Raw genomic sequence first — 25,391 nt, forward strand, 5'->3', positions numbered from 1 at the left:
CTCTCTCATTTGTGTAAAATGTGTCCTTGACAAAAATGACCTTAGAGATTAAAGTCATAACCTAGTCATAATAACCTATTTTAACCCAAATAATGATCTTCTACTAAACCTAAAAGTATTTTTGATGTAGGCTTCCTCTGCTCACAGGTATCTGCACCAACCAGTAAAACAAAGAGTAGTCCCAGCAGCCCCTGCTGTAGTGGAAGGTTACCTATGTCATAGAATAATAAAAATGATGTGATACAACAGTTTTGTAAAGATTTTTCATCAGTGTGCTGCAGGGTAAATGGACTGATTTTTATATAGCGCTTTTCTTCTCTCCCGGAGTACTCAAAGCGCTCTATACAACATGCCACATTCACCCAATCACACCCGTTCTCACGAGCACTTTATCTATACTCAGTGCTATCTAAGTACATTCACACACATTCATACTCCGATCGATGCATCGGAGAGCAACTTGGGGTTAGTATCTTGCCCAAGAATACTTGACATGCAGACTGGAGGAGCCAAGGATCGAACCAACCAGTAGGTGACCTGCACTACCTCCTGTGCTACAGCCACCCCTGACAGAGTCACAAGCGATGCCTCAGACCAGCCGTAATAATCATCACAAACTTTCACTTTGACGCATCATTTGGTTGCACATACCAATGACCCTCCATACTTCCTCTTTTCTCCTCTGTTGGACTGTCCGGCTGTGGGAATGTTCCTTTTGCTTATGCATGTGTGTGCATCTGTGTGCATGTGAATCGTCTTCTTGCTGTTTGTGACGCTGCTTAATTAACTGGACTGGGAGGTTGATGGACATCTGCTCTCAGCCTGCCATTTAGGGTAGCTTGACCCCCACTTAGTGTGTGTGTGTGTGTGTGTGTGTGTGTGTGTGTGTGTGTGTGTGTGTGTGTGTGTGTGTGTGTGTGTGTGTAGGACAAGCAGGTATGGACATTGGCCAAGACTGTGCCAGATAAACGTTGGAGCTCATGACCAGATGGTGCCAGCTAGCGTCCCCTCTGTAGACTGGTGACCGCTAAAAACACTCCCTCAGATGTAACCCCGGTGCCCTGCATCAAACTGTCAGAGAAAGCAGCAAAACCAGTCTGGTAAAGGCACACAGAGAAGACCAAAACACACACATACACACACAGGTTCAAATAAAATGATGTGGGTCATGCTGCAGGCACTTCATTGGCCATTTTACTCCATGTCTTGTGTGACAGGTATGACTCCAGATGTAAAATTTACTGGTTGCAGTTTATCAATGATCCCAGGAATATTGATTAGATCCATTTTTGTTTTGTCCTTTCAGTAGATAGTGAGCCTAATGCTCAACTTTCACTTGATATATCTTAGCTGATGTTAGTCGGTCCTTTCTATGGGAAACACTAATGGAAGGGCTAATAGGAGAGGAAAGAATAAAACATTATCCTAAATAAATGTGGCCTTTTTTCATGTTTCTTTCTTCCTCTTCATTTTTAGAAATCTTGGATACATTAGCTCAAGGATGTTTGCATCTGTCTAACAGTGGGTTGCAGTTGTAGACTGCCTCTTGAAACCTTACAAATGTAAAAGATACGTAGTGAGTCTTAGTGAATGCAGTAACTCATCACTTAAGCTGTCAAATAAATATCAAGTATCAAGTACCTCCTTTTCATATTTTTAGAAGCGTGTTTGTTTATTTTTTTTTTCAGATTGACAGGTTGATCCTTTAAATTCTAGTATATTCTTGTTCCTTGAGACCTAAAAAATAAATCTATATATTTTTGTGTTGTGTAATAACTAAATGCTTATACTTTGACTAGAAATATTTTTGACTGAAAATATTGGAAAGTAAAGGCTCACTCCTCATTTCCTGTTTGGAGTTCTGCCCTCTTCCCTGAATGAGAGTGCAATTACGATTCCTTCCAGCAGTATGAAGAGTTGAACTTTGCTATGTGTCATTAATACTGTATGAAAGACTGACTGCAGTTTATTAATAAACTCTTCAAGTCTTTTTATCAGCCAGGGTTATCCAGAATTCAAACCTGATGAATGCCAGAAAACACCTAAATTTAAAAAAGCACGTCCTTCTTCACTCAATCTTTTTCTTTGTTGAAATTCACCATCCTAAATACTGACTACCTTTCCACTCGTCATTCACTGACTTCCTCTGTTTGTCTCCCTGCAGTTGGCAGTGTGCCTGGTCTGCTGCTGTTTTTCTTGCTTTGTTTTTTGCCGTCTGCCCCTCTTTCCCCTCCTACCCTAAAATTGCCACCACCTCCACATCCTATCCCATCCCTTCTCTCCTCTCTGTATCTCTAACCTTCCTCCCCCCCTTCCACTTCCTTCCCAGTGTCTTGTGGATTGGGCTGTGCAGAGCTGTCAGTCCCTGGCTGGGCCTGCCAAGCAGCACGTCCCGGTCAGAGGGGAGGCCGGAGCAAATGGTCGGGGCGTCGTTGTGGGTCCAGCCGACCTCCCTCCACTGAGCAGAAGACCCCCTCAACAGATTGAGCGTCCAGCTGGCCGGCACGGGGCCCGCCATGGCCCCATGCTGAGGGCACACATGCCACAAAGCACAAATTCCCACTTGCACACAAATATGCACACATACACTAACATGTGCATGTATAAGACACATGCTTGCTTGGACAATGACACAACAACCCTGTCGCTCAGAAATTACGCTTCTATACAACTAAATTGTAACAGCAGACGTGCTGTGAAAGAAACAAAACTGGCACCCGGTTACATTTTCCATCACAGTAATAAAAAATGATCATTAGTTTATAGTTTATCATCAGTCTTTAAACATTATAATAACTGAGCACATCGGTTATAATGTAGCAGTTTGCTCCACATAACAAGCCCCTCCCAAAACAATATCAACTTACAGCTACCCCCTACTGACTGTTTAAGGCGCCACAGCTTCTGCTTTAGTCCGAAAAAAGACGGAAAAACTCCACACTGACTTCAGACACAGTGTTTCGATTTTTAAGAAATCAAGTATATCATTTCACATTAAACTGTCCAGATAACTTTATTCCAGCATTTCATATCTGTACATCTGTAATCTTTACATCTGTAATCTGACCTTGTCAGCTTTAAGCTGACAAGGTCAGATTACAGATGTAAAGTTCAAAACTGCAATTTTTTTTGCCCTTTACAACCAAGTAATAGTTCAGATGAATCACAGTGCATTTTTGAGTCACCTCATTTCTGTTTGTTTTTGCTTTCAGTGAGGCTTTTTAAATTTTGTGATTATGCAGTCAGAAAAAAACAACACTTAATTTGTCATTTTTTTTACATACAGTAGGCTGTAAAAAATTACATTTTTCCTCAATGGATTTAGAAACAATAATAGGCTTGGATGCTCGATTGCAGTGTGCATATGTAGACTCTTTATTGGCTTGTAAAGGTGATTTTATTGCATTTAGTTTTAATTTTTATCATATATTGCAGTTACAAATGGGAGGAATCCCCCAGTTTGACCCTGTTTTGGAAAATAGGAAACTGTTTGAACTGATCGTAATTCTTGCCTTCACAGTTTTTGTTACCCAGGAACACAGTGGCTTAAAGACCAAACTAAACTTCTAAATTCAAGGAGATTCAGTCATGTGTCAGGTAGTAAAGACATCACAGGCAGCTTTTGTGATAAGTATGTACACATTATATTTCATTTCATGTAAGAGAAGAGAAGAGAAAAAAAACTATAAAAAGAAATGAATCAAGATAAGAAAATTAGAGGATAAATAAAGATCCTAGGGAGTCTTGATTAGCGTTTGAGTGATGAGATCTCTGACACGGCAATCACATTCTGCTATTGGAACATTGTATTGTTAGGAACATAGTCATACCTCATTAGACATCACTGTATCCTAAAGTTAATTCCCAGTTTGCCCTTGTTGATTTGACTGCCTCACTCTACCTCTCTGTCAGCCAGGTAAAATTCTCACCCTGTCTTTATTAGCTACACTTGCAGAGGGAGGTTTCCTGCCCGCTAAGGTCCTCTGGACCCCAGACACTAGTGCAGAGGCCTCCAGGGGCCAGAGGAGCCAGGCTGCACACTGTCGGTCTACAGTCTGTTCTCCAGTTGTGACAGCGAACACATCCTTATGATGACAATTAGTGGCTGTTAGAGAGCACAGATGAGCAGGGGAGGAAGGAGGGTGGTGGTGAGGGGCGGTGAGGTGAGGAAAAGAGAGGGAGAGGTGGGGGGGGAGGGGCAGGTGGTGCAAAAAGCAGGACACAATTAACAAACATGGGAAAAATACCCACTAATGAGGACGGGCAAAGCTCAAGGGACCTGGTGAGAGAGGGAGGGAAGGTGGGATTATGACTTTAACTCTACATCAGGGGAGCGGGAGAGGGAGGTGTGTGTTTGTGTGTGTGTGATTTCAGGGGGGGTCTTGACAGAGCAGGAGTTACTTTGTGACAACAAACGTGAGGCAGAAAGACTAAGAAAGGACACAGTGCTCCACACTTGCTCACAGAGTCTGCGAAACTGAGATCTGAGCCCTCGTAGAAGTTCTCAATGTTGAAACGTCGTATTTATCAAGCCAGAACATACAACTTCACACGCTAAACAGCCTCACTCACTAACCTCACTTGTTTCATAACTCGTACGCATACAGACTTATACAGTATACACTGGAATCCCAATTATCACCATCACCACACAGATAATGAAATCCATATCAGACAAGTTTAACAAACACTCAGTAAACCTATCTATATCTAATCTCAACAAATCAATATCCAAACCTACATCCAGCTAATAGTATAACAGCTGATGTACTGTAAGAGATCTTTCTGTCCTGATCTTTTCAACATATTGGCCTGTACGATGGGGTTTATGAGAGTAGCTAAAATACTTTACTTGCCACAGTAATATCACCCATCGGCAGTGTTAGGAAGATTACTTTTAAAACGTATTCCACTACAGATTACAGAATACATGCCCCAAAATGTAGTTTGTAACGTATTCCTTTAAGTTACTCAAAGTGAGTAACGTATTCTGAATACTTTGGATTACTTGATATGTTTTCATGCTTTTTACAACTACATGAATGTACTATTGCTGTCTGATTTATTCTTATTACTGAAGGCTACTCACCACCAAGCTAACATTGTTAGCTGGTGTTAGCTGAGGTTAGACCGCAGACTGTTAGACTTGATGGATAGCATTAGCAGTCTGCTAGCTGCAAATAATCATGTGCAGTTCTGAAAGCAATACCAACTAGATTTTTAAATTTTAATATAAAATGATAACAGTAGGGTGGACATTAGGTAAGGCTGCACGTTTTGCAGTCATCTTGTATAGAAAACTATTTCTGTATCAGTAATATGTTTTCTTTCTTGTCTGCTTTCAGAACTGCACATGATTATATTCAGCTAGCAGGTTGTCTAGCTAGCTAGCCTTCAGTAATAGTAATAAATCACACAGCAATAGTACATCGTAGTGGTGGGTGGATCGATCCAAATATCGATTGTATCGATACCAAAAAAACTCTGATTAATATTTTATGTGGGCTTGAGGTTGGTCCACTTTCTCCCATCAACGGCCTGGTTTGGCATCCCAAAAAATTTCAGATCCCCTGTAATCCTAAAATACCCTTTCTACTTCTCATGACTAGGGGTGCAACGATACACAAAGTTCACGGTTCGGTTCGATACTTTGGTGTCACGGTTCGATATTTTTCCGATACAAAAAATGTTCATGCTTTTTTAATTTGTCATTTATTAAAATTATAAATATATATTTTAACTCAAAAGTACAGTTTTTAAATTTAATGTTGCTGAAACAAAGAAGTAATAAAAATAAATAAATCTATCTGATCAAGGAATCCCTCATCTTTGGAAAAGAGAGTTTATTACAGAGAAATGGCTCTTTCCAAAATAAAAGCTATACTATACGCTTCTTCTGGGCTATATTCTCAGCAGCATATTAAACATATCAGGTCCCCATAAGGAGAATAATGTGCTAACGGCTGTCTAAATGACTCGGGTAAAGTTTGTAGCATGCGTGCTTGTTGTTTTTGTCTGCTTCCACTTGTCTTTGCACTCGGATGATGTCGGCGTAAATGTGCAGTCATATTCATTGTGTTCCCACTAGTGCTGTCAGCGTTAATCTGAAATGACGTTAAAGCCACAACACGGCAAATCTCCATTAACGAGCTACCACGGATCGCCCCGTGCGTGGGGCTGGACGGCGTCAACACGTTAACGAGCTAACTGCGCTAACGCAGTAGTTTCCACCCATGTAACTGAGCATTGCGTGGCACATCCGACATACTGTTTTACTTTTGTCCATGACGCGCTTACCTTCAGGGTCATACGTCACATGAAAACCAAAATAGTTCCAAAGGCCAGATCTGAATGAGGGTGGGGGAGGTTCAATTTGCCATGTTGCAACGAGCTTAGCTTCTGTCTTGCTAGCTTGTGCTGCACTCAGTGGATCTGCGCTCGACAGTGCAGCCTAGGCGGAGTAGTTGAACGCAGATCCACTGAGCTCTCAACACAGCATCGTCAGAAGAAAAGTTGATAAAATAAATTAAAAAATGGGTATTGTTCGATACATATGCGTACCGAACCGAAAGCACTGTATCGAACGGTTCAATATTGATACGAGTATCGTTGCACCCCTACTCATGACCCACATCCAGTCTGTGTAAGAGCTGTGCATCGTCATTCACCACGCACCGCATCTATTGTTTATCTGCCAACAATGCAAGGGTTAATAACTAGATAACCTAGACATATAGCCAAAACAACAATAACAAAAACAACGACAATCCACAAAGCCTTCCCCTTCTAAAAGAAAAAAAAAAAAAACAGAGCTGTGACAATGATGCCATCCAGGGAGCACAAGTCTTCCATTGTTGCAGGCTGACACGCCGTATTGTGCCTGGCAGACTACATTGCCTCATAGCAGCTGGGATGTGCTGGCAGGGGAAACAGAACTGACTGTCATCAGCTGGGGGAGATACAGTGTGATGCAAGCAGCATTACATCACATATGATCCTCCGGGTGATCGTTGCTGCATCGCTCATCTCTGTTTTGTGACCTTTGACCAGCTGCAAGAGAGTCTATGGGCTCATCTGAGGACTGAAACTGATAAATCTGATCACACTTTGTTTTTTGGTTATTGTAGTTCATTTGTGAAAAGTAACACCTGCATGCTCAGATTAGATGCTGAACTAAATTTGGATCCTAAAAGCCAAACTGTGAAGAACATCCAATTCTCTGTTGGTCTTTCTTTGTTATTTTAGTTTTATTGCAATTTCAAGAGGTATTTAAGTGAATTCGACTCCAGGTGGTCTTTGTGATTTGGGTTTATTATTTGTCTACATACTTTTCAATGCTCCAACAATCCAAAGTACATTTTCTACTATTGCTCATACTTGATGCATATTTTTAAATATTATAAGATGCCAAAGTAATCAAACTAGGGAAGAAACATGAAGTACTTTAACAAATATATGCTAATAATTTTGTAAACATCTCCACAACAGAACACATTAGTTTGTTCAACCAATCAGCTCTGGCCGATGGATCACTCAAGACCTCAAGACCAGTTTTAAGGTGGTCATACCAAATTTTGAATTTATTGGAGATAAATTATCTGAATTTCAGGAGCGGGACCACAACTCCAAACACGCCCCATCAGGGTCTTATCTATATATGGCTCTGCCAGTTCTAAAAGCTGTTTGTTCTCTAATCATGCCCCATCCTCCCTGCCCTTTTTCCAATTCTTTGACTTCTTCACTTCTAGAATTAGAATTAGAATTAGAATAGAATAGAATTCAACTTCTTCACTTCTCATTAGTACATGGGGATCCGCCAGGCCCGGGAGCTGCTGGCAGTCCCCATTGAGGCATCCCCCAAACCACAGCTCAATTCTTGATTAAGTCATTCGCCTTTATCTACTAAAAAACATTGCCAAACCTAAAATGAGGATGCGGGCCCAGCTAGTGAAATCCTTGTTAGAAATGCACAAACTCTGTTTGTGCCTTATATGCTGCATTCCTACCAATGTTTACAGATGTTTCAATAAATTGCTGGAGTTATTTAACATTTTCCTGGCAAAATATAAAGAAATGAAAGTTGACTCTAGAGTTTTGCACATTTCCCTGTGGTTTACAGCGGTGTGAAAAAGCGTTTGCCCCCTGATCTTGATGATCCCCAAAACTTTTGGGAAAAATTTGTGTGGCCTGATGAGACAAAAGACGAACTTTTGAGAAAGTGTGTGTACCATTACATCTGGCATCAAGTAACATTGTACAAACACTAAAATATGGAGGTGGTAGTGTGATGGTCAGAGGCTGCTTTGTGCCTCAGGACCTGGAAGACTTGCTGTGGTAAATGGAACCATGAGTTCTGCTGTCTACCAAAACATCAATGACGGAGAATGTTCAGCCATCTGTTTGTGACCTCAGGCTGAAGAGCCCTTGGGTTCTGCAGTAGAACAATGATCCAAAACAAACCAGAAAGCCCACGTCTAACTTAAGAAAAACAAAATGAAGACTTTGAAGTGGACTAGTTAAAGTCCTGATCTGAGTCCGATTGAGATGCTGTGGCACAACCTTAAAAAAACTGTTCATGCTCGAAAACCCTCCGGTGTGGCTGAATTACAGCAACTCTGCAAAGATGAGTGAGCCAAAATTCCTCCAAAGTGCTGTAAAACACTCATTGCTAGTAATTGCAAACACTTGATTGCAGGTGTTGCTGCTAAGGGTGCCATGGGCAATCACTTTTTCAGTCAGGGCCATTAGGTTTGAGCCATATGTTTTTTTTTCCTTAGTGATAAACACCTTCATTTAGAAACTGCATTTTGTGTTCAGTTGTGTTATCTTTATCTAATATTTAATTATTATTATTTTTTGATGATCTCAAACATTTAAGTGTGACAAACATATTAAAAAAATAGGAAATCAGGAAGGGGGTAGACAATTTTTCACACCACTGTAACTGTATGTATAAATATCCTACCATGCTTGCATACGTGCACAAAAAGTAGAAGCCTTGTAAAATACACAGAACAAAATGTCTACAAGTCATAATACAATTAAAATAATGTCTCCCCATTATCTGTATCCAAACAAAATTAGCTGCGGGGCTGTACTGTCAGTTTTGAGCTGATGAAAATGTTGACCTGGCTGCTGCACTTATCACATACACACAAACATACACAGATGCACACAGACAAACACTTTTCTCAGGCAGGTCCTAATTGCCTATAAATGTCAGTGTGAGTCGGTGTGCGACTGTCTTCTGGTAAATTAACTGGTGAAACTGGCACCTCCTCATTAGACAAGAGATATACGACACAGAGAGAACACAACACACTGGTCAGCACTCAGTTTGCAGCTACTGGCTACAGCTATGAACTCCTCTGGGATTTTATCAAAGACAGTGTGTGCAAGTGTGTGTGGCTGAATGCATGTGCATATTTCCGTATGTGTGTATACATTTTGTATTCCTCCTTTTGTGCTTGTGTGCCCATCTGAGTCCTCCTGAGGGAAATTAGTCGTCTCTACCCTGCACTGTCTCCAGGTTCGTCCCTGATGTTTTCTCTCTCTGCCAGGACACTCCCACTCCCATCGGGCCACGCTGTGGCTAATTGCTAAATACACTGGCTGTTGTTTCAGATGTTGGTATCAGTCTCTGTAGAAAATGACTGCCATTCTGGCTAATTGGGAAACAATATCCAGACATGGGTCACTATAGATATATACTGGCTCTTACAGAAGAAGTGCTGATCTGACAGTTATAACTTGCAAATATCCTTTAGACCCCATTGTAATGTTAACAACATGCAAGACATCTTCAATGAGATTACAATTAAAATCCCACCAGCATTACTTTTTGTGTTTGTTACTGTTTGCTGAATAAAAACAAATAAATCAAAAGATTTAACTGGGATTTTTACTTGGCATGAAATACTGTCATGTTTTTAAAGCTGCTGGCATCTGTGGGATACACCCAAGGCATCCTTTGGTATCTGCACCGTTGGCACTACAGGCTTTCAAACTGTCCTGTTTGAAACAAGAGTCCACAAATATAAAAGGGAGGCGTGGCAGTGATGCAAATCACTGTCAACCTAGAAGCAGTTGAAGCTTTGTTTTTGTGCTTAGATCTTCATTTGTTGTTTTCAGATTTGGAGTTAGTGTATGTTTGCAGCACAACATGTTGGATAATGGGAATCCACTACTTTCATATATGATGCCAAAGACTTCGAACCAAGCGTCCATATCTGAGGACTTAAAAATGCAATCCAATTTGAGACACAATTTATAAAAAAAAAGTTATACTAAGTTTATATCAAATCATCCAACTACATTGAGGAATGCTTGCGAAAATGCTTTGCAGTTTTTTTTAAATTGCCTGATGCATTTCTGTGAACAATTTTGAAGTTGTTGTCAAGTTGAAGATATATTTTCAAAGAGCTCAAAACACTATGGTTAACCCAGGAGCTGAGACTCAACCAAAATGTTTATTGCAGGTGACAAACCAAAGTTATTGAGTGAATTACCAGTTGCCTCCAAAATGACTGTTTCTATCTTTTCTGCAGTTTCGTCAGCTGGCATCTCAAAGATATGCAGAAGATGTCCTCTGTAGGTGGTGCCATGATGCACTGGGTTACAGCCATAATCAGATGTGTTTTTGAGTCCTAACTCATCACATGTGGACCCTATTTGAATGAGAACTTGGCGTTACATTTAAATGCACTGGGTAAGTGTAATTTGCCAGTGTTGTAAAGTTCCAAAACTACAACCATGTTGATTTCTTGAAGTTTAGTCTCAAAACGTGCACAGCAAGCAATACCAAAAGTAAATTTAAAATAAAAAAGATTAGCAAACAAAGTGCAAAACACAAAGCTACTAAACAAACATGAGCTGCAGTCTCCTGACTGGCAAATTTGCAAGTTATTCCACCACAACCCATCCAGCCTCCTAATGCAGTATACTGATTAGATCTGTAGCTTTTCTCCTTGACCAGCATCACTTTGTGAGAGCTCACACAGAGCTCAGTGCCATTCTTCACAGCACTCCTTGAACTCTAGTCAGCTGTATTGCTCTTTAAGGCGTAGAAGGAGCAGAAGCAGTGATGAGCAGCTGAGTACCTTTCCTGAATGGTAGGTGGGGGGTGGTGAGTGGTGGATGATGAAAATCTGAATAAGAAAATAGTACAATGCCACAGAGCAGCTTATAAATTCATTATTAATGAAAATGTCATTAATTTCTGGTTACATTATAGTGCCAGGTTAAATCTTGTGAACTCAACATTAAGTTTTCTTTAAAGACAAAACACAGTAAATAAACAATATTTATAGAAATAGAAATAGAGTTAATATTTTAATTACAGGTAACAACACTGACGTGTACCAGAAGAACAGACTGCCGGGTCCTTTGTGATAGACAGTGAAAATGCATAGATAAAAGTGATATGCAACTACTTTTACAAAAAGGCAAACAGAGATGATACACAACACATGTTAACACATGTTAGCCAAGGTGGTGAGTAAGAGAACCTGTCTAGCATCCTAGTCTCCCAGCACTCTCCTGTTAAAGACCATTGATCTATTTATACTGTAATGTGTGTGCACAGCTAATCACAAGAAAACGCTAGCCTTTCACCTTGCCCAGCTCAAGCCATTGCTAAGGGGACATGTAAATGCTCATGACACACCCAGTGTAATTGGTGGCAAGCATAGACAGGCCTCCATCCGAAGACTTTAGTCTCTGCAAAGACTTGCAGCTCCACCTGCAAGTTGACACTAATTTAAAGGGTGGTGCAAACAGGCACAGAGGAAAACTTGTGATGCAGAACTATGCAAATACTTTGCCTTTAGCTTTAATTAATATATTTTGACAGATTTTACTGGGCAAGCACTGCTTGTCTTGCTTGCCCTGATTCAATGCCACTGTGACACAAGATTACATAGCAAGCTAAATTTTTTATTTTTTATCATTTTGGCCAGAAATAAGAAATTCCATGTTCAAAAATAAATATTTTAGTGTCTTAGAATATTGTTGAAGTTCAGTTGTTTATGTTTTCACAAAATTGGATGACTTATATATAACCTGGTACTACTTTCCAGTTGAAAATGTGTTTTCTGTCATTCCCATGTAAAACAAACATGCATTGAAACAGTTGCTGCTCCTTAAAACATCTGAGTGTGAGAATAGAAGGTCTTCAGACTCAGCAGCATGTATGAGCCATCTGTTAGACAGTGAATGTGTCTCTGCTTCTCTTGCTGTGACAGCACTCACTGTGAATTACACTGTTACCGCCAACTGTCTCACATACTGCAAACAGGGACGACTCTGTATATGTTATGCTAATGGTACATGGGTTATAGTGGCCAGCCTGTTGCTGGTGCTCTAAGAAAGGAGGAGAGGAATAAAGAAATAAAGAAAAGCTGAAACAAATAGAAATAAAGAAGCAGTGTCATTCAGACTCTCACGTGAGTGTCGTCTCTGTACGTTTGGATGCAGATGTGTGTTTGGTCTCCCAGAGTTGTGTTTGTATTTATATAATGAGTGAGGATAAAAATGCACAGGCACACATACAAAAGTAGGCTGTGTTTATTTGTCTAAAAACTTGCATAAAGACAGTTCCTGTGTATTCTAAAGGAAAGGAACTTAGATGTAAATATGAGTTCATTAGATGTCTGTGGGACACAAAAGAATTTGTGAACTCTTGCTTGTTTCTCATGTATGTATGACAGCCTGGGTCATGAGTTTAAAATAAAGTTTTTTGTTCAACAAAAGGATGGTGTACACTCACTGACCTGCATGAGTGCCTATAAACTTTACACTGGATTGATATTGTAATGTAAAATGCACTTTTCTAGCCTCTAGGAAAGGTTGCATACAGTGATGTGAAATTCGTTTTTTATGGGATTCTTTGAAGTCCTGTGAAAATTCAAGTGCATCCTTACTGCTTCCACAAGATTTAAGAGGGAATGTAGCAGCCAGGTCCTGCTAATCAATTGCATTTGATTAACTAATCATGAGCAAATGTCACAAGTTTCAGCATTTTTGCTTGTCTGAAACATGTCGGTGTGTTAACACACTGCCAGTCTTCCCAGGAGTGGACAACCAAACAAGTTCATCCCAGCATCAGATCATGCAATGCTCAGAGAAACTCCAAATAACCCAAGAACTACCTTTTACACTCTACAGGCATCAGTTAAATCTTAAAGTTCATGGCAGTACAATTAGAAGAAAACAAATGAACTTGTTTGGAAAGGGTTGCCAGTAGAAATTGGTAACATGGTTGCAAAGTTGCATCTGAATAAACCAAAGGATTTCTGAAGCAATGTACTTTGGACAGATAAGACCAAAACTGAGTTGTTTGGCCCCACACCATCACATTACAGCAAATCAGTGCAAACGACTCTGTCAATTATGACTCTGCATTTCTTCATATCAGTCTTGCTAAACTATACAGATCTGTTAAACTATAAGAAATTTTTTTTTTATAAAAAAATAATGTAATATTATGCAGTATTAGAAACCACATGGAACAAAAAGTGACAAACTTTGTGTGAAACTTGACCAAACCTTTGTTACAAAAACCGGAACTGGATCTCCAACAAAGAACAAGCAGCTTTTATTAGAAGAGCCAAAATTTCAGCCTGAAAAAAGACCATCAGGTAAGGAAATTGACCAAGAACATCCACGTTTATACAGTTTTGTTTTTTTGTTTTTTTTTAGCATTTGGGGATTTTGTGCACCTTCTACTCTAAGGTGACTGCTCAGACCTTGAGTGCAGACCTTCAGCACTATTGTCTCCAGCCCTACTCAGTACTCAATAGAGCTCAGTTTGGTTCTGTTTGATTGTTGTCTTTCTTCCAAAAATTATATTCAAGTTAAAGTGTTGTCAAAGAGATAGAGTAGAGGAGATTCAGTAAGCTTCACTGACCCACTAGAGCAGTGGTCAGAACTTCCATGGTACAGAGGCCAAATTTAAATCAGGGGAGACTCTGCTTGGACAAACTTTTACTGAGATTACTGGAGCACACTAAAAGTTACTTTTTTGAGTCTGTCTTGAACTTCATTACTAGTTTTTGCCTTAAAAAGGCCAAAATATTAGCCACCATGCAGTACAGCATGCTTCAACGTCACCTTAGTTAATAATTGATTAACTGTAAGCATTTGTAAAATTGAGTGTTGACTTCAAACACTTCTCTTTATGTTGTTAATGTTCCAAATGTCATACTGTCGACCGATAAATCATCAGCTCAAAATATTTCCCTGAAAACCCAGCAAGATTGTGATGTGACACTGAGAGTAATTCAAAACCACTGACTTTAAAGCTTGGCTTTAACCTGTCTTCCTTCTCTCTCCCCAGATGGCCGCCCCTCCCTGAGCCGGAGGTTTCTTCCTGTTGAAAAGGAGTTTTTCCTTCCCACTGTCGCCAAAGTGCTTGCTTTGGCGACAGTGGGAAGTGGGACAGTGATTGTTGGGTTTTTCTTTGGATGTATTATTGTAGGGTCTACCTTACAATATAACGCGCCTTGAGGTGACTGTTGTTGTGATTTGGGGCTGTATAAATAAAATTGAATTGAATTAAAGCTTGCTCAAAAAATGCTTAAAATATGCAGAACCTCACAAACACACACACTCAATGTGATGCCTTAGAGTGAAAAGATGTGTCTGAGGGCAACAGACTATCTCCTATTCTTTCTTGTTGTGTCTTGTCTCTCTCTTCTTCTCCTACACACACACACACACACACACACACACACACAGGCACCTCTCTTCTGCAAGCAGCCTTTTCAATACTCAGCTGTCACTAAGACTGTATGGTGACCCGACCTTATTCTGCTGGTACACACATGTGCACGTACAAAAACACACACCCTTTTGTGTGTATTCCTTACATAGTCTCTTTAGAAGTAAAGCTCTTTGTGCGTGAATGTGTACCCATGTGTATGTGTGTGTATGCGTCAGATGAAGAGCGCGGGGGTGCTCTCTGACAGTAGTTTTGATGTATTTTTACAATATACCAGTGCACAAACATGCTTGTTCTGTTAAAGAAAACAGAGTATGATATGTGATCAAGTCACCAATTATTAATCAAATTTATTGTTGTTAAGCTTTGGATATTTGCAAAAAGCGCAAAATAACACAATGTGTAAGCAATCCAAATTAGCATATGAAGTATGGAAGTATGAAAATTGCTTTCTATCCATCTGCCATAGCACTTCAAACGCAGTTGCAAAATTCGGGGAACTTAAAAATGCCAGTTATGCTAACAAGTCCACAGGTTGTGATTAGCACTATTATGCACTTGCACTGTAACACACATATACTGATTATACTGTATGATAGTTGTCTGATGATGTGGCAAGACGGTGTAAGTATGGCATTTTTTTCACTTCAATAAAATCAGGTCTTAAAATTAACTTTAGTGGGGATGTGCATGTTTTGCACATAAGTTAGCACATGTATGACAGTGAGGTGTCTGCTTGTTTTGGGGATGGCATCAGTGTGTGTGTACGCATGTAGCACAATGTTTGTTCTGTGGGGGTATGCAGACAGATGGCTGGGACACTTCTGTCTGTGGCTGAACAGTCCCACCATTGTCTGTGTCACAGAGTGCATGGATTGTTGTGGCGGCCCGTCAAACTGTAGTGTCTGTAAATCTTACATGTTCTGAGACCAAAATTCACTCTGAATCCCATCCTGATGCACTGTCGGCCTCAACTGTGTCCTATTTGTTTCAACCCGCTTGGAAGAATTTAACCATTCACTCGCAGCTTGTTTCTCTCTTTAATCTTTGCATGTGTGTGTGTGTGTGTGTGTGTGTGTGTGTGTGTGTGTGTGTGTGTGTGTGTGTGGCGCGTGCGTGTGTGTGTGTGAGGGATGTGAGGAATGTTTGCCTATTGATGACCACTGAATCCACTTTCAATTATACACAACCCATAAACATAATAACCTGGGAAAAGTGAAGGAGGGCATAAACTTTATACTTTTAACTTTTTTTAAAAGACTTACAACAGTTCCTACTAATTAATCTATCACTTAATTAATATCTATCAATTTAAGTAACAGATAAACAATTAAATGACTGATGTTTTTCACTATCTGTATAATAAATGTTTTTTCAATGGGTTCATTTCATGAAAAAAGGACATTTTCTGTGAATCAACATGAACTTCATGTTTTGACAGTCTGAGCGATGAGCTACAAGAACCTTTTCTGTAATTTTAAACATTTATGTCTTACATTTAAGCCCAAAGAGGCATGCTGACAGATTTTTCCCACTTGCTATAGCGTCCTTTCTTTATCATCTATAAATACTGAGACATACTGTTGAGATTGCTCTTCTTCATCTTATATTGAAATATTTCAGAGATTAAATGTGTACCAGTACACTTAAGTGGGCTGTGTGTGACCCACAATATAAGCTAAGTTTGGCATCCCTGTGTTAAGATTATCTAAATTATGATGAAACAAAACACTTTGGCTAAATTTGTCCTAAGAAGATTTTGTGAGGAGCAGAGAAAGATTATTCAGCCTTTTCATTCCCAATACAAATACCTGCTCTTGCACCACAAGTGCCAACCTGCAGTTGTGTCTGTGTAGGTTCTCAGTCATCCAGGCCTTGGTAGTCTAAGGAGCATGGAAAAAAAAATCTTGTTACAACATATAAATGTATCTCACGCTGACAAACATGTGATTTAAGGTTCAGAGAAAAAAAAGTGTTGCTTTTTTTCTCTTAAAAAAAACCCTCTAAAAAATCAAGCCACATATGTTTGCTCGCTGGAAATGAAACAGACATGCAGAAAGTGACACCTCACTCCAAAAGTGTGCAGATGGGATCCAACACAAAAGAACTTTGAACCAATTATCATAATCTCTCACTCCCTTCCTTTCCCCTCATGATTAAACATGGGAGAGTTAAATCAGACGATTAGCATGCTGTCAGGGAGAAGTCTAACTGCTGTTGTGTTTCACAGTGTGAGAGACAAAGCGCTGGCCTGCGCACCGACAAGCCTCCCTGGCCAGCTACAGTAAACTGGTAAACACACGTCTGTTTGGCTCAGCGGGGGATGACAAACACCCGCCGAGGAGGCAGAGATGAGAGGGCGGGAGGGACTGAAGAGATGGAGCCCGTTTTGACTCTTTGGCCCCTGCGTCTCTTGGTGCCTACTGTCCAGAAATCTGGGACTAAACAAGTCTTTTCTGAAAGGTCCCGGCACAACTGCCAAATGTGTTTATGGGTAATGGAGGGAGGGGTGGTGAAGGGCAGACTAATTTAGACAGAGAGGTACGTTAGACATTGGACTCACCTTCAGTGTTTTTGTTGAAGTTTTATTGAACACAAGAAGAAACTGACGTGTTTGTGACATTAGAAAGAAAAATGCTGTCAGTGTCCGCAAGTTACTGGGATACTGGGATGTCATAGTAACTGCTCTTGAGGAAGAAGAGCATTCAAACATACTTCTTGATGAAGAACTAGGGGCAGATACTTAAGCTATATCACCTTTTCCTCTCACTCATATTACTTCTTAAAGGCTCTTTCTTAGGCTGTAGCATGATGCATCCCAAGGGGTAAGTCTGTGATATTGGGCTTTTCATACAAGACAGATTTCAATTTTGGCTCCTGCGGTTTGTACATTTATTCATTCGGCATCATTCCACCTCAGCATGTGACGACTGTGCGTGCAAAACAATCAGAATTTGTTTTTGTGGTGGTAGGTGCGTTTCTGCATGCCAACATTTACACGCGTCTTATCCATCCCGCCTTCACTCGCTGACGTTTGGAGGTCGTTGGAGTTGTCGTCCGCTGAGCGACAGCTCACTCTCGTCGAGGCCGATCTGTCTGGCTGCGAGCCTGCCGTACCGCCTTTTGCAGTGCCGTGTAACCATGCCGACAGGATTGGGCCAGGGTCCAGGAAGACAGTCGGCATTGGAAGCTGTCAGCAGCAGCTCCGTTTGACAGCATGCAAATATATGCAAATGAAGAGGTCCAGCCATGACACCTGCACACAGGAGGAATGGACTGTGCCCTTTCCAGCAGAGGACTCAGGATGGTGGGTACACTGCCCAACACACACACACACACTCGCACTGATATACACAAAAGGACACACAATCACACTGCATTGCTTCAGTGCTCCATAGAAAGCTCGAATTAAGCAGTTAAAACATGCAAGTACTTCAAAATTTGGAACTTATATGTGCTGATTTGACTAAAATCATTTTTCATGGATTCACAATCTTAGAAACAAGCCCCGCCCTCTCCAAACCACTGTGAGGTTTCTAACGAAGTTACTGATGCTATGTTGCTCTTATTTTAACAGGATTAATTCAGACTGACAAAGTGTGCAGGGGTTAAATCAAACAGGCTTTCTTCTTGTTTGGTGAAACATAAAACTTTGTCTTCTACTGATCTAAAATGAGCGCTTAAGCAATGTGGAACAGCCTGAGGTCACATTACCACTCTAGGTTACACTCAATTTAAATAAAATACCTAAAATTGTATTTATAGTTTAAAAAATGCGTTCTGTAACGTTTGTTAAGTGTTAAGCTGCATTCACTTGAGTTTCTTCCCACCTTACTGACCTCTACAGCAACACAGCAAACACACTCTGTCCACCTTTTAACTTATGGCGGAGCTCTTTCCAGGCTCCAGACTAAAGTCCTTTGGGTTTATTGTTCAGTGGGTCAAAATCATGTACCTGTGTGATAAAAATGCAGCTCCTCGCTTGGCCTCTCCTCATTTCTCTGAAGTGTTTTGACTCCTGAGTTGACCCTGCCGGCTGGTTTTGGCATTCCAGCAGGCTGGAGGAGAGGAGTGAGCGAGCTGTGGCCCCTAGCAACCCTTGCAAACACACACACATCCACACACGTGCGCATGCTGTCCTTGGGTTGAGGTGTCCAGGGTTTCTGCTGGTCAGCAGAAAGAGAACGGCTGTGTGATGGCACAAGTGTCTGTGTGAGTGTTTTGGTGGGGGTTGTAGCTGTCAGAGTAGCCCTAAAAGTGTGCGTGTCTGTGGGGGGATACGTGTGGTTGTAATTTAAAAGTAAGGAGAGGTGGGGTGGCCTTTGGGAGGGAGCTGAAGTCTAGTGGCTCTGATCCAGATCTTGTACCATGTAAACTGACTACACCCCCTGCATCTCAAAAAATCTCATATTTATAACATGCACACTCACATTCACTTACGCACACACACACACATGAAAACAAAGACTCTCCCCTTTGCCCTTGTCTGTTTTCGTGTGTGCGTGTGTGAGCAGATGGACAGGTTCATGGACCCTGAGGGAAGAGACGAGTGTGTGTCTCCTACCGCCACAAAATACAAATAATACACACAACAATTAAAAGATACCGACGCAATCAAAAGTGTGCGTTCGTGGACTCACGAGGAGAAGCGATCCATTACGTATGAAAGCTTTGAGGTTTTTCAATACATTTGTTTAAAGTTTCTAACAGACAATGAGATTAATGAGAGTGATGCAGCGCTCTGATAATAAACTTGTTTATTATGAAAAACCAACAAAAATCTGTAAAAGTGCCAGTTTCTGACACTACTTTGGGTCTTTGGACACAGAGGCAAATGAGTGAGTTGGATTTGACTTTGGGGTTGGAAAAAGCCTAAATGAATAGAAATAAATAAGATGCAAAAGTAAAATAAATCCCCCGTGTGAAGCAAACACATGCTTGGAAGAAAAATAACTTAAACACTACAGCATGAAAATGATCAGGCATGAAGTGTTTGAAAAGCTAAGCTGAAGTCCTGGTAATGAGTTCATAAATAATTGTCTTCTTTGAACACATTAGTGGAAATGAAAATGATTTGTTTATGCATAAAGCTTTGGTTGTAAACACTTTAAATAAAATCATCTTTCCTTCTTCCATCCTCCTCGGCTCGCCTTAAGCTGGTCACAGGATCGCGCGACGCACTCGTCAGAGTAAAGAAGTGAGAGGAGAATCCTCCATCCTCATGATTGATGACTCCACACACAGTCGGTGTTTGCCTTCTTCACACCACTCTCGTATGAAGGAGATATTCATAAGTTTGCTGAGCACTTAAAACTGAGTGCATTTATTAACAGCCTAAATCCAGAAGAAGGATATAAATTACATTTATAATCTAAAATAAATTGACAAAAATATATTTTTTAATATTTCAAAATGTCACCAACCACTATCACTTGGGCAATGTGTGGTGTATATAATATTTATGAATTCATACAATTTTTAAATCATACTTACATAGACAGTAAATTGATTTTATGAATTGATATTTGTACTGTTTTTATTTTTTTTTAAATTACAATAAAAATTTCCAACAAGTTAAAAATCAGAAAATTACTTTGTTACTTTGATATAATCTGATCACAGGAGGGAAACAAATAACCAAGGAGATCATTCTTGATAATTCAGATATTTGATTCCCCCCAAATCTGGGCCTTGTTCACTCATGCAGTAGTAACACTGAAAAACTAACCCGTCTCTGGGCGCACAATGGCGGGTGCCCCCCCTGCCCCTCAGACTCCCCACATAGACGGCGCTGTCTGACAAGCCCGCCTGCCAAACAACTCAATTAAGGAGAAAAGGAGGCAAGAAAGAGAAGCCCAAACAGAGGAGCGAGAGAAAGGAAGGAAAGAAAGAGGACAGGAAAACAGAGGAGGGAGAGGGCCGGTGCCTGTCAGGCCACGTCGACACCCAGCCAACGTTTGGCGAGAAGCGACAAAAACACAAAACGAAGAAGAAAAGAAAACTGATCTGTGATGTGTTAACTGGAATTCCTGCTTCTGAGGCCACCGAGGGTTCAGAGGGCAAACCAAGGGCCAGGGGTTCATTACCACAATGACGCTCACACGCACTGTTAAAGCACCACAGAGTTCACATGTTCGAGCCTATTTCCAAACCATATACATAATGTGGCTTCACGTAAATCTACTAAATACCTTTGAAATGTTTAAAAATGTTTCTCCCACTTTCTTTATGTTTAGTAACAGTGGAGATTGTTAACTACATGACTATTGTTTTCTTGTTATTTAAGAAAATAATCAAAGCAATTCTTCTAAAGGATAAAATGAAGATCAACTGTTCGAAAATAAAGTAAAATGCACTTTAAAGGCAGCACAATGATGCTTTAATCTTTCTTTTTTTCTCTCTCTGTTTTTTAAAAGCACCCTGCAACACAGAAGTAATCCATTCATTCTAAGTAGTGAGGAGCTGTGAGACGTTTAGCACATGCAACAGTTTGATTCTGAGGATGCATGTGAAGACATAATCTGCCACATATCTATAAAATAAACACATAGCTTATCATTTTATGAATAATACATCTGACCCTTAAAACACATTTCACAGGGCATCACCTGGCTGACTGAGAAGTAAAGTATACTGCACTGCGTGGGCAGTATACTCACAATAATAAGCTGCATGTCTCATCTTAAATAAGCTGTACTTGGTTAGTCTATGGCAACATGTTGCATCATTTTTTTAAGTTCTGGGAGGTAATTATATTTCAAAGCGCCGAGGACCTGTCACAGTTCTCAAACTTAGCGAGCTACAGCTTAAAACTGGATGTTTTTTTCTTTTTCACAAATCTGTACCTCTTTCTTGACATTATCTTAAACATTGCAAAGTACTTGTCCATCAGAATAAATCTGAGGAAGCACACAAAAGTTGAGCCATCCTTTAAAAACACAGACTGTCTGCGGACTGCCTTGAGAAAGTCCTGTTTAAGAGCTAACGCTACATGCAAAACTTTATTTACTCGTATCTCCTTCTTTTATGCTTTTCACTTGATATTTGGTTGCAGAGAGAAATAAAAAAGTTTAGAACTCAGCAATCAGTAGCCATGTAACCTTCCTACCATCCCTCACTGGGAAGGGGCTCAGATCGTCTGAGTAAAGAGATCAGAAACATAATTCACAGAGCGAATGTTTTATTTGAGGCTAAATTCACACCATGCAAAAACTGCACTTTTATTTATTAATAACAATGGGAACATCTGAGAAAAAACGGAGTGACTATAGTGACATAAGGGAGCCTCCAACTTCTTAAAATGAACTTTTTAACTCTTTCACCTATAAAGATGGCATTTGACAACCTCCTCGTACTCGTTCTGATGAGTTTTGACGCCTCAATAAAGACGTGTTTTGGGGACCATTAGAATAGTTTTCCCAAGGGTAGCTGCACAGGCAGAGACCGCCCTCACTAACTTCTGATGCACATCCAGTCACTTTGTTCTGAAGCCTGAAATATGACAGAAACCACTCAGTGTAGAAAAATGCTTCAAGCGTTGCTCTTTGTAGGCTTTCAAGGGATAAAGAGCTAAACATACATCTGTATTTGTTTGAGTCAGTAACAAACGCATAATAGCTCAAACGTTTATATCTTCATGAGTTTCGGTGAAGTCAAATGTAAAATGTACTGGATGATGACGAGTGGCCTGTTCTAAAGACACCAAAATGAGGGATTCCTCTTTTCAGCTCCAGCTCTATACAGCGTACAGGTTATAGGTTCTAAACAACATAAACACTTTTCCTCTGGCTCACATTGTATTTTATTATTTTAATGTAATATTTTAGCTGCACGCAAATTCATAAAAAAATATGTTTAATAGCAAATTAAATTGTTTATTGATTTCTTTTTTTTCATGATGACCAGCTGAACTTTGATTTCAGTGAAATCATCTGTTCGAGTTTTTGCTTTGACCTTCACCACTAAATAATTTCAGATTTCATCCATACGTTTTCTTTGGCCTTACATCATCTCAGTCTGTTTTCTTGGGGCGTTGGGGGGGGGGGGGAGTGTTTTGTTTTTTTGGATTGTCGACTGGGGTAATGAGGTGAGGTTTGATGGCCGCCTGTAAAGTTGTAATGAGGGCTGCGGTGTGAATAGGACAGAGGGCTGGAAAGGGTGGGAGAGAACGCGATGCTTAAAGAGCAGGCCGGCAAACTCCGCAGTAACCCCGTTGTATCGGCTCAGTCTGAGAACGACAGGGTGACAGAGGGGATCGGGAATTTCGGGGTGGGACAGGACAGGACAGGAGGGCCTGATGTTATTTAGGCAGGGAATGAATAAAAGCTGGGTTAGAAAGTAAATGGGGGTCCTGACCAGCCCCTGTGCTCCTCTCATTGTGAAAATGAAATTTATGGCTAGGGATTTCCTAAGCCAAGGACTCCCCACGTTGACTGGTTAAGTGCTATGAAACAGTGCAACAAAGGCCGGAGGCAAATTACACTCTGAGATAAGAGGCTGCAGGAGAGGGGACAGTGGAACATCATGTGTACTGCACACATTAGAGACACATGTTGGGGAACAAAGTGGCTGGGTGGGTTCAGAAACAGCATTTTGTGTAGCTGAAATCCAGCAGGCCTTTAAAATTTGTGTTTGCACTACGGGGGGCTTGCAACACTAAAAACAGCAACTTTACTAAAGGATTCTGGCATGAAGCATTAGCAGAAACCTGCACAGGTGGTGGTTAAGCGACTCGTGACTGAAATGTTTCTTTTTATGATGTATTTATGTGAGAACTGCGTGATTTTTGATTTGCTCGATCTAAATAAAAATAGCACAAAAAGGTCTTGGAAAAAAAGAAAAACAGGAGGTGTAAGCAAATGACGACACAGAAGCAGGTGGAGTCGGTTACTTTTCTACATCAGAGCAAAGCGTCCTATTATGCCCACATACAGTGACGCTGGGTCATTCTGATAGATGCTGGTTTATTAAAGAAACAGAAGCAGTTGGTCAAGGATAAGCTAAGACTTGAGGTTACAGTCCATCTTTTGTTACCACAGCAGGCTCGTCTCCTACAACCTGCACATGACTGCAAATACATTTTCACAAATACATTATTCTTCATCAAGGTAGAAGTCTCATTGAGGATGAAAATCTCTTTTTCAAGTGAGCCCTGCTCAAGGAAATGACAACAAATATAACACATAACAAGTAACGGGAAAATACATGTGAGATACAAGCAAGTGAGCACAAATCCATCCAAATTATACGCAATGAACGATGGTTACGAGTGCAACATCAAAGGCGGTCGCGTTGACCAAGAGAACTATTTTCTCGCTCCTTTAAAAATGGATTTAAACGGTCCTATTGTAACCAGTCCTGACAATTTCAGCTCCTTCTGAAGTGCATTTAAGGAAAAAGGGGATACGTATTTAAAAGCCAAACGTTTTTAAAGCTAGATAATAGCACTCTATATTTGGCAAGTCATAGAAAACATTCATACTGCTCTCACTTTCTCTAAAATTGCTTTCCCCTCTGAGAGAAACATTCTTTATAGATGCCTTTAGTTTGGGCCTTATTAAGATTACAGTTGCGTTCTTGGGTTTATACAGAAAAAGTCAAAAACATGGGAAGAAAGATGTTGGTCATCTACCATTCTTTTATTACCTAAATCGATCGTGGCTCAAGAGTTGGGAGTTCGCCTTGTAATCGGAAGGTTGCCGGTTCGAGCCCCGGCTCCAACAGTCTCGGTCATTGTGTCCTTGGGCAAGACACTTCACCCGCTGCCTACTGGTGGTGGTCAGAGGGCCCGGTGGCGCCAGTGTCCGGCAGCCTCGCCTCTGTCAGTGCGCCCCAGGGTGGCTGTGGCTACAATGTAGCTGCCATCACCAGTGTGTGAATGTGAGTGTGAATGGGTGGATGACTGGATATGTAAAGCGCTTTGGGGTCCTTAGGGACTAGTAAAGTGCTATATAAATACAGGCCATTTACCATTTTACCATTTAAATCTGACCAATCTGAAGCTGCCTTTGAGAATAATCCAGGTAGTAAACTGGCTCAATATAATTAGGCAATACATCTCTATATATGCTTTCCAAGTCTAATCTAATGTTGTATCGAGCTCCACACGTGGGTAAACTCTCAAGATGTAGGAGCTGTTAGCAAGTACAATTTCCATGGTAACAGGTAAACATAGTCTAACCACTGGCAGAGTGTAGATGTGTGGAAATGTGTGCTTTGCATCGTGTTTTAGCATATTTATGTGTGACTCACGTTTACTGTTGTAACAATGTTCTTATACTGACAGTTACAACCAATTTTAATAGTTTTTTTTTTATTTTAAATTAAGAAAAAGTGTGCGTGCCTGTGAGCGCATTGTCTTACGCGCTCTTTTCACCCTATTGAACAACAGTGATGAAATGGAGATGAGTTAAAGTGCTAACACAAAGACTGACCAGACCCCTGCGTGGCCGCAACAATGAAACCACCAAACACAAGAAAGTGAGAGCCTCTTGGAGAAATGGAGAGAAAGAGCAGAGAATGAAAGGGGGAGAAATTAAGGAGCCTGACTTAAAAAAAAAAAAAAAAAAAGACGAAGAAGAAGAAGAGTGCAATGGGGGAGAGAAGAAGGGCCGGTCTATCCTGAGAGCAGGAGGAAATGGATGGTGGGCAAAGGTAGCAGAATAGGGAGCAA

This window comes from Rhamphochromis longiceps, linkage group LG16 (genome assembly GCF_057381845.1).
Source record: "Rhamphochromis longiceps isolate RC_006_pf linkage group LG16, R_longiceps_female_GT1.1, whole genome shotgun sequence".
NCBI lineage: Eukaryota > Metazoa > Chordata > Actinopteri > Cichliformes > Cichlidae > Rhamphochromis > Rhamphochromis longiceps.